The 18,763-nt window shown below is 46.9% G+C and overlaps 1 protein-coding gene across 7 annotated transcripts in view; it reads right to left on the bottom strand.

Moving 5' to 3' along the window:
• SOX5 (SRY-box transcription factor 5) overlaps nt 1-18,763 on the bottom strand; it is a 909,709-nt gene that overhangs the window by 630,831 nt on the left and 260,115 nt on the right. For 5 of the 7 annotated variants that reach the window (XM_077340178.1, XM_077340177.1, XM_077340179.1 and 2 more), the window contains exons 3-5: nt 15,207-15,391; nt 13,883-13,926; nt 8,594-8,674 (exon numbers count right to left, since the gene is read on the bottom strand). The gene's annotated coding sequence lies outside the window, so the exon portion shown is untranslated. The remainder of the gene's footprint in view (nt 1-8,593; nt 8,675-13,882; nt 13,927-15,206; nt 15,392-18,763) is intronic. The other 2 variants (XM_077340175.1, XM_077340180.1) reach the window with 1 other exon arrangement.

Below are 18,763 nucleotides of genomic sequence, written 5' to 3'. Positions count from 1 at the left end.
GGCAAACACTTGACAAAGGTAGCAAGGGACAGTGGGGTAATTTGCCAATGAATACAATGGGATGACAGAATTGTACTCCTCCCGGGATTCATACTGTAATACATGACAAAGAGCACGTGGTTGCCACTGAAAATGGCAGCCCCGTGTCATATAGTGCCCTCTCCCTTTCCATAATGGCTAGTTCAATTTAACCCATATCCTGGTGCAGGGCATAGCCTGGGGAGGTGATTGGTGTACCACCCCATTTGAAAGAGCACAGGGCTGCCACGGAAAGCTGCAGCCCCGTGTCATGTGGTGCCCTTTCTCATTCCATAATGGCTAGTTCAATTTAACCCAGATCCTGGTGCAGGGCATAGCCTGGGGAGGTGATTGGTGTACCACCCCATTTGAAAGAGCACAGGGCTGCCACGGAAAGCTGCAGCCCCGTGTCATGTGGTGCCCTTTCTCATTCCATAATGGCTAGTTCAATTTAACCCAGATCCTGGTGCAGGGCATAGCCTGGGGAGGTGATTGGTGTACCACCCCATTTGATAGAACACAGGGCTGCCACGGAAAGCTGCAGCCCCGTGTCATGTGGTGCCCTTTCTCATTCCATAATGGCTAGTTCAATTTAACCCAGATCCTGGTCCAGGCCATAGCCTGGGGAGGTGATTGGTGTATCACCCCATTTGAAAGAGCACAGGCCTGCCACGGAAAGCTGCAGCCCCGTGTCATGTGGTGCCCTTTCTCCTTCCATCATGGCTAGGTGAAATGGCGCTTGTTCAAGATTCCTTGGCTTCATCATCAACCCAACTGGAGACTGCAGCCAAGAAATCAGAAGGAGATGGAGACTGGGAAGGTCAGCCGCGAAGATGCTAGGAAAAATTCTTAAATATAGAGATATGTTATCATTGACCAAGATCAAGGAGATTCATACCACAGTATTCCCCCATCAATATATATGGGTGTGAAAGTTGAAAAATGAAGAAAACTGAATGGAAGAAAGTTATTTCATTAGAAATGTGACGCTGGGGTAGAGTTTTTATGGATACCGTAGACAGGCAAAAATAAGACAAACAAGTAGGTCCGAAATCAAATCACACCTGAACTCTCCCTGGCAGGTAAAATTACGAAATTGGGCTATTATATTTTTGGCACATTATGGAAGAAGAAACTTGCTCAAAAAGATAAGAAAGTGAGGAAAAGGAGAAGGCAGCAGAAAAAGAGGGAGATCCAATCTGACGTGGATGGACTCTGTCAAAGAAGCCATGGGCCTCAGTTTGCAAGGCTTGAGCAAGGTCCTGTCCATCCATGAGGACACAGGGCTGCTGCTGAAAGTGGCAGCCCTGCATCATGATCATTCTTTCTCCTTCTGTAACATCTATTCCATTTTATTGTAGGGCATATTCAGAAGTATACAAAAATTCCCTGTAGGTCATGACCATAGAATCACAGAGTTGGAAGGGACCTCCGGGGTCATCTAGTCCAACCGCTTGCACAATGTAGAAACACACAACTACCTGCCTACCCATGGTGACCCCAATTTCATGCCCAAAAATGTCCAGAATCCAGCCTGGCTTGGAGGAAATTCACCTACCATCTCACAGTGGCAATTAGCAAGTCTCTGGGTGTGCAAGGAAGGGCCACAAGAGATAAACACTGGCACATCCCTTCCTCACAATCTGCCTATGTTCATAAAATCAGCATTTCTGTTAGGTGACTATCTAGCCTCTGCTTAAAAACTTCCAAAGAAGGAGAATTCACCACCTCCCGAGGAAGCCTGTACCATCACCAAGACAAGATGCTTAAAGGAGGAAGGGTTTTACTTCCTCCTTCAAGCATCTTGAAATATCCATTTCTTCAGCCTGAGGACTGAGTTCAGCTTGGTGTGGTGGTTAGGAGGGACGGCTTCTAATCTGACGAGCTGGGCTTGATTTCTGACTTCTCCACATGCAGACAACTGGGTGACCTTGGGTTCGTGGCAGTTCTGTTAGAGCTGTTCTCACAGAGCAGTTCTGTCAGTGCTCTCTCAGCGCCACCTACCTTACAGCGTTTCTCCTGTGGTGGAATAGAAGGGAGAGCAATTGTAAGCCACTTTGAGACTCATTCAGGTAATGAAAACGAGGGTATAAAAACCAACTCTCCTTCTTCTTCCCCAATTTACAAGCTAGAATGAGCAAAAAAAAATGTAGAACACTGAACTTTTATTATCTGAATTTCCACAGGGGGGGGGGAAACTGTTCTCCCATCCTTGAGGATACTCATTTGGAAAAAAATATAGCAGAATAAGAAATACTTGGATTTTTTTTTCCATGGCCAAAGAGTAAGCTGATCTCTAGAGCTGACTGGATAGACACTTAAAAAAAAAACCAGAAGTTATTAAAAACTATGAAGGATCATCTGCTAAGCAGGCAAAGATTTGCCAGCGGCAAAAAGGACAGAAGCAGTCTGACCTTAACTTCAAAGGGAATAACTGCAGAACAGATATATAAAAATTAGCTCTCTAGTCATTTGAATGGAAAGTGAGATTATGACCACTGGGGCTATAATGCTGGAGTGAAGGAGAAAGTTCTTCCAAGTTTTTTTCTTTTTAAAGGGGGGCACAGACTAGATAGGGTTCCACCCAGTCTTTGCCATGTGCTTCCTCCACCTACGGCTGATAGCACAAGAGCACATCATGTGGCGATCTGTGGTAGAACACTATAGTAGCCTCCAGTGTGCCAGTTTTGAGCACGCGCTGCCATGCACAGACTAGTGCCATCTTCATCCTCTGGGATGCACAACTCATTGAGCGACCTTGGGACTGTCCCACTAAATAAAAGCTTTTTGGTTGTCTGGTTGGTATCTACTATGGCCACGCTCTGAAGAAGTACCCTCCGTGAGTGATCTTCAGCCAGTGTTATTAATTTTCAGCTAACTGGCTGAAAAAAAAATTTATACCCCACTTTTCACTTCCAAAGAGGCTTACAAATCATCTTTGGCTATAAAAGAAGAGGCGGAAGAGTTGGTACTTATATGCTGCTATTCTCTACCCGAAGGAGTCTCATAGTGGCTTACAAAAACCTTCCCTTTCCTCTCCCCACAACAGACATCCTGTGAGGGAGGGGAGGCTGAGAGAGCCCTGATATTACTGAAGAAGAAGAGTTGGTTCTTACATGCCACTTTTCTCTACCCAAAGGAGTCTCAAAGAGGCTTCCAATCCCCTTCCCTTTCCTCTCCCCACAACAGACACCCTGTGAGGGAGGTGGGTGGGGCTGAGAGTGCCCTGATATTACTGAAGAAGAAGAAGAATTGGTTCTTATATGCCGCCTTTTGCCTAACAGAAGGAGTCTCAAAGCGGCTTACATTCACTTTCCCTTTCCTCTCCCCCCAACAGACACCCTGTGAGGGAGGCGAGGCTGAGAGAGCCCTCATATTCCTGCTCGGAACAGCTTTCTCAGTGCTATGGCGAGCCCAAGGTCACCCAGCTGGCTGCATGTGGAGGAGGAGCGGGGAATCAAACCCGGCTCGCCAGATTAGAAGTCCGCACTCCTAACCACGACACCAAGCTGGATCTCCTTTCCTTTCTGCACAAGCCGAGGCACAATATGGCTCTGATTGCAAAAGACGGGAAAAAGGCCAGATTAACCACGATTCAAAGGATGCTATAGCGTGGGCTCCAACCATATGGCAAATCCTTGGGTAAGGCTTAAAGCAGCTGGGGATAAAACCGTCATCCGCTCATAACCAGCTGCTTCCGATCCTCACAGCAGCATTCTTGACACTGAGCATTTGGCTGTAGTAATCTTCTATTGGGTTGCAACAAGCAGCTGTATGGCTAAACCATCCCCACAAAGCTGCAGGTCGTGGAATTCAAAATGCACCAAGCAGAGACCGTGCAGATGCTGGGCTCCTTGCTTTGATGCTTATCCTCTCATAGAAAAATACAGGCAAATTCTGTAACCTTGCAAATGGAGCAAGCCAAAGTTGGCAGAGAGAATCTCGAGCGGACAATTGGGCCGTGATGGAGCCAGTGGAGGGTCAGATTCATAGAATCATAGAATCATAGAGTTGGAAGGGGCCATACAGGCCATCTAGTCCAACCCCCTGCTCAACGCAGGATCAGCCCTAAGCATCCTAAAGCATCCAAGAAAAGTGTGCATCCAACCTTTGCTTGAAGACTGCCAGTGAGGGGGAGCTCACCACCTCCTTAGGCAGCCTATTCCACTGCTGAACTACTCTGACTGTGAAAAAATTTTTCCTGGTATCTATCCTGATATAATTGAAAAATCTTTTCTTGTTACAATGGGCTTCCCTGGCCAATCTTAGCTCACTCTCAGCTTTGGCCTTTCTGATGATTGATCTACAGTGCCTAGTAACCTGTAGGTACTCTTCTTTAGAGCTCTGTCCTTCCCTCCATTTCCTGAACATTCAAAGGGCCCAGGTTCGTATTCCCACTCATCTATCAAGTTCACCAGGTGGTTTGCAGTGGTTCTTTCTTGGCCTGGACTACCCTGCAGGGTGGTTGTGAAAATAAAACCGGAAAGTGAAAAACCTGTACTCCACCTTCAGCTCCAGGCAGGAAGGCCCTACATAACAATGCACCATAGACAGATAAAATCTCAGTGCTTTTTTTGACATGACCTTTTTGTAAAAGGGATGGTGGGCAGACTTTGGGAGGTTTAAATGGCTCCAGTTACCAGCTGAGCAGCTGCTGCTTGACTTCCTTTTAAGACCTGGGATATTTAATGCCTCAATTTTGAAATCCTTCCATTCCAAGCAGGTCACTTGCTGCAGATCCCAGACCCCTGCAGCTAACAGATTCAACATACAGTCTTGGCTTGCATTTGATTGCATCCCATCATAGGGAATCCACCACCCCAGGAAGTGGTGATGGTTACAAGCACAGAAACCTTCAAGAGGAGAATGGAGAAACATGCAAAGCAGAAGTGATGATGCTCTTGATCTTTGGTGCTTGGAGGGGACCACTGTGGAAGGGCTTCTGGAGTTATGGCCCTTCTGGTGGACCTCCTGGTGGCCCCTGGGTTTTGGCCACTGTGTGATACAGAGGACTGGACTTGGTGGGCCATTATCCTGATCTAATGTGGCTTCTCTGAGGGTCTAATAATTACAACTGATCTCTAGAGCAGGGGTAGTCAAACTGTGGTCCCCATGGGAATTGTAGTCCATGGACATCTGGAGGACCACAGGTTGACTACCCCTGCTCTAGACGATCAACATCAGTTCCCCTGGAGAAAATGACTACGATGGAGGGTAGACTGACATATTGTACTCTGCTGAGGTCTCCTCCCAAACCCAGTCCTCACCAGGCTCCACCTCCCAAATCTCCAGATACTTCCCGACCCAGAGTTGGCAACCCTACCAGTAACTGATACCCAGCAAATGTTGTGTTGTGTTTTTCCCATCCGATTTTTTCCTCTCTTTTTTTGTCAGTTCCTTGTTTGGAAATCATGGAAGGACGACTCGTCTTGGAGACTCCAGCATGTTTTGTGCATGATGTTGACACCTCATGTCTCCATTTGCAGTGACAGATGTTCCCCTACAGAGGTGGCCGAGTATGGGGCAGTGGTAGAAATTGAAAATTACATCCTGATGAAAGGAAGGCGGGAGCATCTTATCTTGGAAAAGTATCTTATTGTATCTGGGGGAGGGGGGGGAGGTTTCAAAACATTCTTTTCTTTAATAACTTTTTAAAAAAACCTCCGAATCCAGTCTTTGTCTTGTTGATGAAAAAGAAACGCAAGCTCTTTCTGCCACACGGGTCAAAATCCCCGGAGAGAAAACCCTGTTTTTTTCCCCTGTCATTAAAAATAAACCGCTGCTTCTGCTTAATGCCACAAAGAAACAAATTAGAAACTAAATTGCAGATGTACATGATTATATGAAAATTACATACATTTCATAGTTCTCATCTCCACATTTTCCAGAGAAACAAAAGGCAGGGGTTGGAGACAGGGGCAGATGCAAAAGCGTTTGATTCCAAAAACTGCTAAGATCTCGGGGGCTTTAAATATCTTCACCTTCAGAAATGGTCACTGGAGATTGGCTGCAAAAACCAAAAAGGGAACTTAAACCCAACCTGAGCAGAAGTCGGGAACCCAAAAGCTGAGCTTTTAATCATTACAAATATTTATTAAACAAAGTGCAATAATAATATATTTAAAACAAAGTAAGAACAACACATATCTCACTGCACATGACAGAACACACCTAACGTGTTTCGACCTGTGTCTCAACTTTTGGGTTCCTGACTGGGGATTCGCTCCCGCAAACGTTCTTCCGATCGCTTTGAAAACACCCGCCACCGGAATGGGCTGACGGCCATTTGCCATCAACGTGGAACAGGTTTCACAGAACAAGGTGCGGTCTATCTGAGGAGCACGGCAAAGACATTAGCAATCATATGTGCAAGTCCTGATGTTTTCGGAATCATTGCAGCCGCCTTGAAGACTGACAATCAGGGCAAACCAATGGGAAACATCAATTCTTAGCTCTAAAGCACACATGATCTCAGAAACATAGAATCATGGAGCTGGAAGAGATCTCCAGGGTCATCTAGTAGTAGTAGTAGTAGTAGTAGTAGTAGTAGTAGTAGTAGTAGTAGTAGTAGAAGAAGAAGAAGAAGAAGAAGAAGAAGAAGAAGAAGAAGAAGAAGAAGAGTTGGTTCTTATATGCTGCTTTTCCCTACCTGAAGGAGGCTCAAAGCGGCTTACAGTTGCCTTCCCATTCTTCTAACCCTCTGCAGAATGCAGGAAATTCACAACTAAAACTTCTAGAACAGGGGTTCCTAGTGCGGCACCCTGGGCAACAGGACGCCAGCCAACCCCTTTCCTGTTGCCCACCAAGTGAATTTAGAAAGTGGGTGTGGCCAAGTGGAGCTCCTGCCCAGTTGGGTTTCAGTTTAGCTATTGGAGATTTGATTGGCTGAGCAAATTAAAACACCCGCTTGACTCTTGGCTCTTTGTACTTGGGCTTTTCTGTATACATGGGTGGCCTCACCTCCTGTGGTTGCACTTGGCCACGTTGTGGTTGTGCCACCCAACCTGTGGCTCCAATTCTAAAGGGGGCCATAGTTTCAAAAGTACTGGGGACTCCTCTCCTAACCTGTACCATCTATTTATTAATTTATTTATTTAATTTAGGGAAGCACGCCTTGCCTCGACCAGGGCCAGGGCCTTCTCGGTCCTGGCCCCCGCCTGGTGGAATGAGCTCCCGGGAGAGCTGCGGGCCCTGCGGGACCTTTCGACGTTCCGCAGGGCCTGCAAGACGGAGCTCTTCCGCCAGGTTTACGATTGAGGCCAGGTCTAACAACTATGCCCCCCCGGGACCTGGGGATTGGGATTAGGGACGGGTACCACCAATATCCCCTCTCCACCTGCTAGTAGGGGAAAGGGTAGTCGATTAGCCGCTCTTGCCAGGTAGCTCATTAACTGCATGTGCCAATTGGATTTTAATGGATTTTATGGGGTTTATACTGTTGTAACCTGCCACGAGCCACAAGGGAGTGGCGGGCAATAAATCAAATAATAACAATAATAACAATAATAACAATAATAACAATAATAATAATAATAATAATAATAATAATAATAATAATAATAATAATAATAATAATAATAATAATAATAATAATAATAATAATAATAATAATAATAATTCCACTAGGTAGGGGCCGGCTCTGGGAAATACTGGACTTCATGGATGGAAGGAAAGTGATTTGCCCTCGCTTAACATAACTGCCACCATGAGTAAAGCGGAAATTCTCATCAACAATGCCACACGTGTGGTTTCACACAATTGCTTCCACTGCCTTCTGAGACAGCCCCTCACCAAATCCAATCCAGTTTCCACCACAGCAAATGCCTTCCGTCCCTCCATCGGAACAGGAAAGAACAATCGCCAGCCAATGGTTTAGAGCAGGGGTAGTCAACCTGGGGTCCTCCAGATGTCCATGGACTACAATTCCCATGAGCCCCTGCCAGCGAACGCTGGCAGGGGCTCATGGGAATTGTAGCCCATGGACATCTGGAGGACCCCAGGTTGACTACCCCTGGTTTAGAGCAACACGCATGCCCAGATGGCTGATACAAGCAACTAGAGACGAAAGTCAAGCGTTGTCACACGTCAATAAAGCTCCGTGTTCGAAAGACCGTCACGCGCTCAATAAAACTGTTCGCTTTCAGAAAACTTCGCACGAACAACAAAATCTCCACCACATTCATAGTTCAAAACCCCCAAATCCTGCAGTTTCTCTCTACAAGGAAGAACGGCCTTGTATTCAAATCCAGCGGAACGGGGCCCTATCCGAGAAACACCGTCTATGCTTGGCCACTTCAAAACCAACTTTTTTAGTTCTGGTCACTGTATCCGTGAATCAGCCGGTATTAAGGCGATAACTTTTTGCTGGTTTTGTTGTCTTACTTTTATTTTGCTTATCGTCACGACTAGAAAACAGGACATTTGCAGGCCCTTGCTGTTACCTAGGACATTGAAAAAGACTGGAGTTCCCCCTACTTAAGAGTTAGGGCATTTGCGTTTGGATTTTCATACCGGGCGCAAGCCAAAGCAACTTCTCAGAAAAGCAGCAAAACACTTTTGTTTAGAATTGACTTACCTGTTGGAGTTTCCCCACTTAACTCTTCTCTTTCAACCGCTCCACCGCTCCTGTTCTTTATGGCCCCCTTTGTTTTGGACCCTGTGGGAGAAAAGCATAGAGGAATATGAGAACGGACTTGCCATATAAGAGCGGACACCATCTGCATTGGTGTTGTCAAGTCACTTCTGACCTACAGCGACCCAATGAATTATTGACTTCCAAGATGTCCTATCTCTAAGAACCCCTGCTCAAGTCTAAAAAACCCAAGGGGCGTGGCTTCCTTGATTGAGACAATCCACTTCCTGTTAGGTCTTCCTCTTTACCTTCTCCCTTCAGCTTTCCCTACCTTTATTGTCTTTTCCAGGGTCTTCTCAAGATGTGATGGAAGTACGACTGCCTGAATGTAGTCATTTTAGCTTCCAGGGAGTGTTCAGGCATGAACTGATCCTGAGCCCACTTAACTCTTTTTGGACGGTCCATAAAATTATTTTGCAACACAAAAAAAGGGTGCATGAACCTGATTTCTGCTGGGTTTGCACATGTCTGGCTTGGTGTTGTGGTTAGGAGTGCGGACGTCTAATCTGGTGAGCCGGGTTTGATTCCCTGCTCTTCCCCCATATGCAGCCAGCTGGGTGACGTGTACTAGTCCTGCCCTCTCAGAAAGGCATAAATCGCAGGGTTCTTCTGAATGAAAAATGGAGAGAGGCAGAAGCAGTAATTTTGAGTAAGGTTGGGGTGGAGCATTTCCTGACCACAGCTGTCCCTTCTTGCTACCACTCATTGGCAGAAGGAGAAAATGGAGGGGTTAGGGAAGGGGCGACTAGCCAGCATCCTGACATACTGACATCACTTCTCGCCTTTGGTCAAACCTCTAAGGTTAAACCAGAGTTTTGGCTAAAGGCTCGCATGTTGATGTCATTCCTGGTGGCAATGGAAATGATAGAGTTGAAATGACATTGCCAGTGAGGGGTCTGGCACTGACAGAAAGCTGATGGGATCAAGATAGGATAGGCCTGATGTAACAGAAGACAACCCTTGGATTTTGTAATTGAACAACATCTCTTTAAGACTGGGCTGTTACTTGGGTATAGCAACAATATGTGTTTACAACGACATGTACATATTATCACAAAAAAGCAAGGGGAACTAAGGAGAAGGGAGAGCTCCCTTGAACTTTTCCTAGAGAGGGCATGTGGCTCAACAGTAGAGCATCTGTGTGGAATGTAGAAGGTCCCCAGGTTCAATCCCAGGCATCTCCAGTTAAAAGGACTAGGCAGTAGGTGACGGGAAAGACCTCACCCAGAGACCATGGGAAGCCATGGAGAAGGACCACAGCTCAGTGCCAGAGCATCTGTGTGGAATGTAGAAGGTCCCCAGGTTCAATCCCAGGCATCTCCAGTTAAAAGGACTAGGCAGTAGGTGACGGGAAAGACCTCACCCAGAGACCTTGGGAAGCCATGGAGAAGGACCACAGCTCAGTGCCAGAGCATCTGTGTGGAATGTAGAAGGTCCCCAGGTTCAATCCCAGGCATCTCCAGTTAAAAGGACTAGGCAGTAGGTGACAGGAAAGACCTCACCCAGAGACCATGGGAAGCCATGGAGAAGGACCACAGCTCAGTGCCAGAGCATCTGTGTGGAATGTAGAAGGTCCCCAGGTTCAATCCCAGGCATCTCCAGTTAAAAGGACCAGGCAATAGGTGATAGGAAAAACCTCAGTCTGCGACTATGGAGAGCCATGGAGAAGGGCAATAGCTCAGTGCCAGAGCATCTGCATGGCATGTAGGAGGTCCCCAGGTTCAATCCCCATCATCTCCAGTTTAAAGGACCAGGCAGTAGGTGATGGGAAAGACCTCAGCCTCAGACCATGAAGAGCCATAGAGAAGGGCCATGGCTCAGTGGGAAAGCATCTGCATCGCATGCAGAAGGTCCCCAGGTTCAATCCCCAGCATCTCCAGTTAAAAAGATCAGATCCGAGTTGATAAGAAAGAGCTCAGCCTGACACCCTGGAGAGATGCTACCTTTCTGAATAGACAATGCTGACTTTGATGGGCCACGGGTCTAATTTAGCATAAAGGCAACTTCAAGAGTTCACATGGACTTTACAAAAAATTGTTAAGAAGGTATCCTCTGCTTTACCGCCAATGCCCTTTTTGCAGCGGCAGCCAGCAGCCGGACTGAACCCGCCGAGAATTGAGGCTGAGAACAAAACCACCCAAGAGTTAAATCCGCAGCCATTTATATCACAGACCCTGGGCTCTTTTCCCTCTCTCTCCCCGATGAACAATCGAGACTTTCTTTACCCTTCGCTTGTAGGCACATCATGAGTTTTGTGGGTGACAGTGTGAATGTGGTGGCTCCTTTTCGACAGTTTCACGCTTTCGTAAACAAAGACGAGAAACATCCTCTTTACTTTCTTTCCCACATGCATTGTCCCGGCGGCTGTCGTTCTGTGCTGAGCATTTTCACTTTTGAAAACATCAAATCAAAACCGTATTCAAGTTTGTTTCTTTCTTTTTTAAAAAACACACTGTTCGGATGAAGGGTTTTGTTACGTCCCTTTACAAAATAAAAGAAAAACCTGCAAAAGTTTTAGAGGGAAAGAACCGCAAGAGGCTGCAAAGCCATCTGTTTGCAGCGGCTTTGGGAACACATGACAAGATTTCATGTTGCATCCCGCATGCAGTTTTGGATCTCTCCTATCCATCTCGGGAGCTGGCCTATAGTAGAAAAGACAGCACTGGTGTCCATGTGGAGCATGAATCAGAGAATCATAGAGTTGGAAGGGATCTCCAGGGTCATCTAGTTCAGTCTCAGGAAGAATGCAGGAAATTCAGAACTACCTGCCCATCCACAGTGACCCCGATTCCATGCCCAAATGATCCCCTTCCAAAAAAAGAGAAAAAAAAGATTCCCTGCCCAGTCTGGAATGGTGGAAATTCACCTCCCAATTCCAAAGTGGCAATCGGCATTTTCCTGGGTGTGCAAGAAAGGGCCACAAGATCCAAAATCAGACACCATCCCTTTGTTGGTATAATGTACCTAGTGACAGCTAACAGCTTCAAGTTGATCAAACTGATCTAACTGACAGGTACTGATCATGTGAGAAGTGTCAGGTGTACATGAATGACACAGCACTAATGCTTCTATTGGCTGGATAGTAAGCTGATGCAATACTAGAGAAGGTTGCATGTACATAGATTGTATATATAAGGAGTGATGGGGGAGCTGTCTCTCTCTCTCTGAAATGCCATTGTGCGCGCAGCACTCTGCTGGATAACTTGTAAATATTCTGTACATAAAAGCTAAGGACCTACAAACCTGTTTGACTTGTGTTCTTCTGTCGCGCCGAAGTGACACACCACTACAACGATTTCCGCTTATCTCTGCTAAACCACCCTAGAACGCCAACACCCTTCTGCCCAGCTACTCTCAATCTGCCTAATTTCACAGAATCAGCATTTCCGTCTAATGACTATCCAGCCTCTGCTTAAAATTTTCCAAGGAAGGAGAACCCACCACCTCACGAGGAAGCCTGTTCCACTGAGGAACCACTCTAACTGTTGGGAACTTCTTCCGGATGTTTAGCCAAAAATTATTTTGAATTAATTTCATCCCACATGTGGTCCGTTGACTAATTGGAGGTGGGCCCCGAAGGACGCCTTCTCCCCCCCCCGGCCCTTTACTTCATCCCCCCCGGCCCTTTACAACACACTTTGGGTGTCATTGTCTCCCATCACTCCCAAATGGGACTATCTCGTTGCAGAGAAACAAGCTCAGGGTTCCCATTGATTTGTCATTGTCATGAGTTAAAATTTCCATGAAAATAAAATGTTCCTTATGTTCATTGTTGTGGCGTGTCTGTATCTTATTTTGAAGGGATGTTTAAACATTACCATAGCGATCAGAGAGTTTTAGGGTAGTGGTTGAGAGTAGAGGAATAAACTACCCCCCCACCGGGCCTCAGTAAAATTGTCAAGCATTGAGTAGTCCCCAGTGATAAAAAGGTTGGGGACCACTGCTCTATGTGACGGCCCTTCAAGTACTTGAAGATCACTGTCATATCACCTTTTAGTAGACAGGAAAAGTATGCTCTGTTAGCATTGAGTCTCTGAGACCAATTGAGTGGAATATCAAATTGGCCTCAACCAGGGACAGGGCCTTATAAACCCTGGCCTCAACATGGTGGAATGTTCTTCCAGGGGAGAACATGGACCTGCAGGACCTTGGACAGTTCCACAGGGCCTGTAAGACATAGTTGTTCCGCCAAGCCTACAGTTGAGGGCTAAAGCAGTCTAGTACTCAATCCTGAGCCAGGGGAGAGGGTGAGAAACTCAAAAGAATTTCCGTCTAAACATTCAGAAGAAGTTCCTGACAGTTAGAGTGGTTCCTCAGTGGAATAGGCTTCCTCGGGAGGTGGTGGTTTCTCTTCTTGTGGAAGTTTTTCAGCAGAGGCTAGATATGAAATGCTGATTTTATTAATTTAGGCAAATGGTGTGTGAGCAGGAAGGGATGCTCCAGTGTTTGTCTCTTGTGGCCCTTCCTTGCATACCCAGGGGATTACTAATTACCGCTGTAAGATGGTAGGTGAATTTCCTCCAAGCCAGGCTGGATTCTGGAGATTTTTGGTAGAGGGATCACTTGGGCATGAAATTGGGGTCACCATGGGTGGGCAGGTAGTTGTATGTTCCTGCATTGTGCAGGGGGTTGGACAAGATGGCCCTGGAGGTCCCTTCCAACTCCATGATTCTATGGGCATGACCTACAGGGGAATTTGTGTATACTGGACCCTACAATAAAATGAAATAGACGTTACAGAAGGAGAAAGAATGAAAATGATGCAGGGCTGCCACTTTCAGAAGCAGCCCTGTGCCCTCATGCATGGGACAGTAGCTTAGTTGCCCCTCCTGGCTAACCTCTAAACAACGGTAACCCCTATCTTCTGGGATGTAACTACTCCTCCCAACTGGGCATCATCTGCAAATTTGATGAGGAGTCTCTCCACCCCCTCTTCCAGATGATTGCTAAAAAAAAACATTGCAAAATCCCAGATCCAGTACAGAGCCCTGTGACACCCCACTGCTCATTACATTTTGAAATGTAAGGTCGGGTTACCTCAGCTTCCTGAAGCACACACAAATAAGTGGAAATATTTAGCATCCACAACAGAAACCAGGTTACTGTTTAGAACATAACATTTTCAGAACTGCCGGTCATGGAATCTTTGTTTATTGGGCCTTTACTCTTTTCCTCACTAGAGTTCTAGAGGCTCTCACCCAGGTCCCAAATTCTCCCAAAACAGTCTATTACCTTCCTCGCCTTCTTAGCCTTGTGATAGCGCCACTCTTCCAGTGCTGAAATGGGATAGGCCATGGACTAATTAGCTTGAATGCTCACAAGATTTGGAAACAATCATAAAGGGAGTTGAAATGGCTCAGGAAAAGGTGGGGGGGACGGACCCATCCAATATGCCTGTCTGATATTTGTCTGCCCTCTAGAGACTGGCTTGAATCACAGCCCCATCTCTGAAGAATAGCCACATTTGTGCGAATAGTATTCACTTGCCACGGAGAAATGACAAATTCTTCAAACAAAGCGTTGAAAAGCATGGAACCTTGCTCCTTTGCACTGGGAATAGGAAAAGAAAGAACCTCAAATTTTGAGGATTTGGTTTGAGTAACCCATAGGGTACTCTTAAGAAGAGTTACACCCTTCTAAATTAATGGGACTAGATTGGTGTAAATCTATACAGGACGGCACTGTTAGGCTGTTAAAGAGTGACTTGTTGATATACTGACACACTGAGTAGATTAGTACAGTTGGAGAGTATTGTAAAAATGTATCCCCCCCCCCACTGGTAAGAAAAATGGCATTAAAATAAAATAAAATTTTTAAAAAGCTCCCTGTGGGAGCTGTCAGCGTTCCGCAGGGCCTGTAAAACGGAGCTCTTCCGCCAGGCCTATGGTTGAGGCTGGGATAGGCGAGGAAGAACATTGCCCCCCTGGGGGGGGGTTTGAAGTAGTCATCATCACCCTCCATCCCCCAATGCCCTTGTTCGAGTAGGGGAGAGTGGCATTTTCCGCCGTGTTGGGTATTTTTATAGTCTTTTAATGAGGGTTTTAACGGGGGATTTTAAGATTATTGTTACCCGCCACGAGCCTGTAGGGAGTGGCGGGAAATAAATTGAATAATAATAATAATAATAATAATAATAATAATAATAATAATAATAATAATAATAATAATAATAATACACTAGACAAAGAAAGATGGCGAGACTGCAGAAAATCGTACCAGCCATTCTAATCTGTTGAACGGGCCCCATCCTTCCATTGCTAATTTCAGCGGTGCCCCTCTGAACTCACACAGGAGTGGAAGGGCACAGACCTCGGCTTACTTAGATTATGTTAATCATAATCAGTGTTTTCACTTCCGGCGCCTTTGATTGCGAACTTGGCAAAGTACTGTGGAGATCCCCTTTGGGGAATGCGAGGCACTATAGGAACGCAAGCGATTATTATTAAATAAAAAATCACCTGGCGTTTAAATTATACAATAGCCACCTGATTACACTTCACACTCCAGCTGTAATAAAACAGTAATTGCATGCAATATAAATTAAAGATGTGTTTACCCAAGTTCAGGAAAGTTCAGGTGCTCTGGAATAATCGCGGAGGTGTCGGGAGAGACTTCTGAGCCCGTCATCCATCAGGCTGGCTGGGCGTAAAGGGAGCTGGGGCAGAAGCGGGAGCGCAGGAAAAGAGGCCAGCGAGCGATCAAGAGCCGAGGAGAACCAGGTCAGAGTGAGACCCGAGGATCCTGCAAACGGAACACAGGAAACTGCCTCATACGGAGTTAGGCCATCAGTTAAACTAATCCAGAACTGTCTCTTCTGACTGGCAAAGGTTTGAAAGGCAGAAACAGGATAAGCCTCATCTTATCCACTCAGTGACCCTGGAACGATGGGATGTAGTTGACTTTTGAAGAATAGGGAGAGGTCTTGGGGGTGCCCATGGATCTAGCCTTGCTGTTGGACGGCAACTTGACTTAGAGGTCAAGATCAACCCAACAACATCCATGGGTCCCCTCTCAGACATCCCCTCCATGACCTGAACCAGCCTGACCTCCCTGGGGCTTTGTCTAAGTTGTAGTTGTTGTTATATCGCTGACCAAAGCCATTGGAGTTCTGTTGACTTAGATCCACTGTTGGATTGTTGCTGGTGTGTTATTTTATGACTGTGTTATATGTTCAGACGGTTCCATGTATTACCCTTGCAATGTTGAATGTGAACCGCCCTGAGCCATATGGGAGGGCGGTATGGAAATCTAATAATAAATTAATAAAATAATAAAATACAAGAACACTTTCCGTTGGCTACATCTCTTTCCCCATCTCTCTCCTTGCACAGACTCAGACATCTTCCATGTTGTCCCCTAGTTTTTGGCCTTGGGATGGCTCTCCCAATCTTTTCCCATGACCACAATGGAAACCCTTGCCCCGCTTTCTCCCCTCCCGTTTGCCCCCAGTTTTGTGTACACAAGCGATACCTGAGAGACAGGAAGACAAAACGTCCTGCTGTTTTTGTTACTTGTCAATCATTGTCACATGGCAAAAAGTACCAATCACCTTCCAGCACAGTTTTGTCAAATTTGAGCAACCACCCTCACGTGGTTAAAAAAAAATTACTATGATCGCGTTGTAACGCCAAACTGTAACAAAACAAACAAGGGGATACAAAAATGTGGGCTATTTTATCTCACCATCGCACACTGACACACACACACACACACAAAGACTGTTCCTGATCTCACTAAAACCAAGTACAAAGTTGAATCCTAAAGACAAAAGAGAAAGAAGGAAAAGTGCTGACCAAACATGTGCTATTTCATCATACTGGAATCGCTCTTCTCTACCTGAAGGAGTCTCAATGTGGCTTACAATCTCCTTCCCTCTCTCTCCCCACAACAGACACCCTGTGAGGTAGATGGGGCTGAGAGAGCTCTGAGAGAACTGAGACAGACCCAATGTCACCCAGCAAGCCCCATGTGCCTCAAAGCAGTTCACCATTGCCTTCCCTTCCTCTCTCCAGAACAGCACCCTGTGAGGTAGGTGGGGTTGGGAGAATTCTCCAAACTGGAACTAGCCCAAAGTCACCCAGCTGGCTGAATTTGGACAAGCGGGGAATCAAACCCAGGACTCCCAACCAGAGCCTGCCGCTCTTTACCCCACCGACATGAGCCAGGTCGCCCACCGTGGTTATCCCCCAGAATGCAAAACAAAACACTGCAGATGCAAATACGCATTGCAAAACCCCACCAGGAAAACGGGGCCTACAACGAGGAGAAGAAGAAGAAGAAGAAGAAGAAGAAGAAGAGTTGGTTCTTATATGCCGCTTTCCCCTACCCGAAGGAGGCTCAAAGTGGCTTACAATCGCCTTCCCTTTCCTCTCCCCACAACAGACACCCTGTGAGGTGGGTGAGGCTGAGAGAGCCCTGATATCACTGCTCGGTCAGAACAGTTTTATCAGTGCCATGGTGAGCCCAAGGTCACCCAACTGGTTGCATGTGGGGGAGTGCAGAATCGAACCCGGCATGCCAGATTAGAAGTCTGCACTCCTAACCACTACACCAAACTGGCTCTCTAGAAGGGAACGCTGTCACGGAAGTAGAAGCAAAAGCTGAGCGAGTCCAGCCACTGCTTCCTCGATCCAACATGCATCCCGGCACTTGAAAAGACGGGCCCCTTCATTAGACACGGATCCCTTTCGAACACATCAGCGGATGTGCCCTCGATACTCTTTGTCAGTCAAGCTATAACGTCTCCTGACACCCCTTTTGAACGGAGAGCAGCTCGAACGCTCAGCCAGAACGATGGTCTTCCGCGGTAGACGGGCTGTGGGAGGGGGAAAGGAGGGACCCCGCGTGAGTCTGTGCGAGGAGCGGTATCCCTTCCATATTGTTGTTCCACTCGAAGGACACACTGTGTCATAACCAATTACTATTAATTTGCACCAGCAGTACGGTTAGATTAAGACCGGCAAGGGAGGACGACAAATAGAACGTGCAGGAGCGCGGAAAGGGAGGGCACGGCAGCTCCGCCGGAGCTGCTTCTCTCTATTAGCGGACGGGGCTTTGAATGTGTCCGTGAGCGACCAAAGCGGTTTTGATCACTCTGAGCCAAGCCGCAGAAGCCGGACTGACTCTTCCTCGCCCCTGTGCGACTTCCGCCTTTTCGAAGTCATTCCTCTAAGAGTGCTGGCTCAGATGAAGACGGCTGTCGAGGCGCAAACAAAATGCAAGGCTGGGCATACGAGCTCGTGAATCGAGCCTGTCAAGTCAGTATTGCCTGCTCAGGCTGGCAGCTGCTCTCCAGGGTCTCAGGCAGAGGTCCTTCCCATCTAAATGGAGATGCTGGGGACTGAACTTGGGACCTTTGGCATGCCAAGTAGATGCTCTGCCACTGTGGCATGGCCCCTCTCCAAGGCTCTCCAAGGTCTCCAGGGAGTAACCCTTGGGTGGTTTTGTTCTCAGCCTCCATTCTCTGTGGGGTCAGGCCAGTTGCTGGCTGCTGCAGCAGAAAAAAGTAATTGGCGGTCAAGCGGGAGACACTTTGTAAAGTCCATGTGAATACTTGAGCTTTTATGCTAAATCAGACCCATGGCCCATCAAAGTCAGCATTGTCTACTCAGACCGCTAGCAGCTCTCCAGGGTTTCAGGTTGAGGCCTTTCCTATCACCCCCTATCTGATCTTTTTAACTGGAGATGATGGAGATTGAACGTGGGGACCTTCTGCATGCCAAGCAGATGCTCTGCGACTGGGGCATGGCCCATCTCCATGGCTCTCCATGGTCTCAGGTAGAGGTCTTTTCCATCACTTACTGCCAGGTCCTTTTTAATGGGAGATCCTGGGGATTGAACCCGGGGCCTTCTGCATGCCAAACAGAAGCTCTACCCCTGAGCCACATCCGCTTCCCAAGGCTCTCCAGGGTCTCAGGCTGAGGTCTTTCCCATCTGCTACTGCTTGGTTCTTTTTAATGGGAGATCCTGGGGATTGAACCCGGGGCCTTCTGCATGCCAAGTAAAGGCTAACTCATGAAGCTGTCTCATACTGAGTCAAACCCTGGGTGGGTCAAGGTCAGTATTGCCTACTCAGACTGGCAGCAGCTCTCTGGGGTCTCAGGCAGTGGTCTT

Source organism: Paroedura picta, chromosome 5, assembly GCF_049243985.1.
Source record: "Paroedura picta isolate Pp20150507F chromosome 5, Ppicta_v3.0, whole genome shotgun sequence".
NCBI classification, from domain to species: domain Eukaryota; kingdom Metazoa; phylum Chordata; class Lepidosauria; order Squamata; family Gekkonidae; genus Paroedura; species Paroedura picta.
Note: the sequence above shows the minus strand (reverse complement) of the source record. Positions and strands in the feature narration are given on the sequence as shown.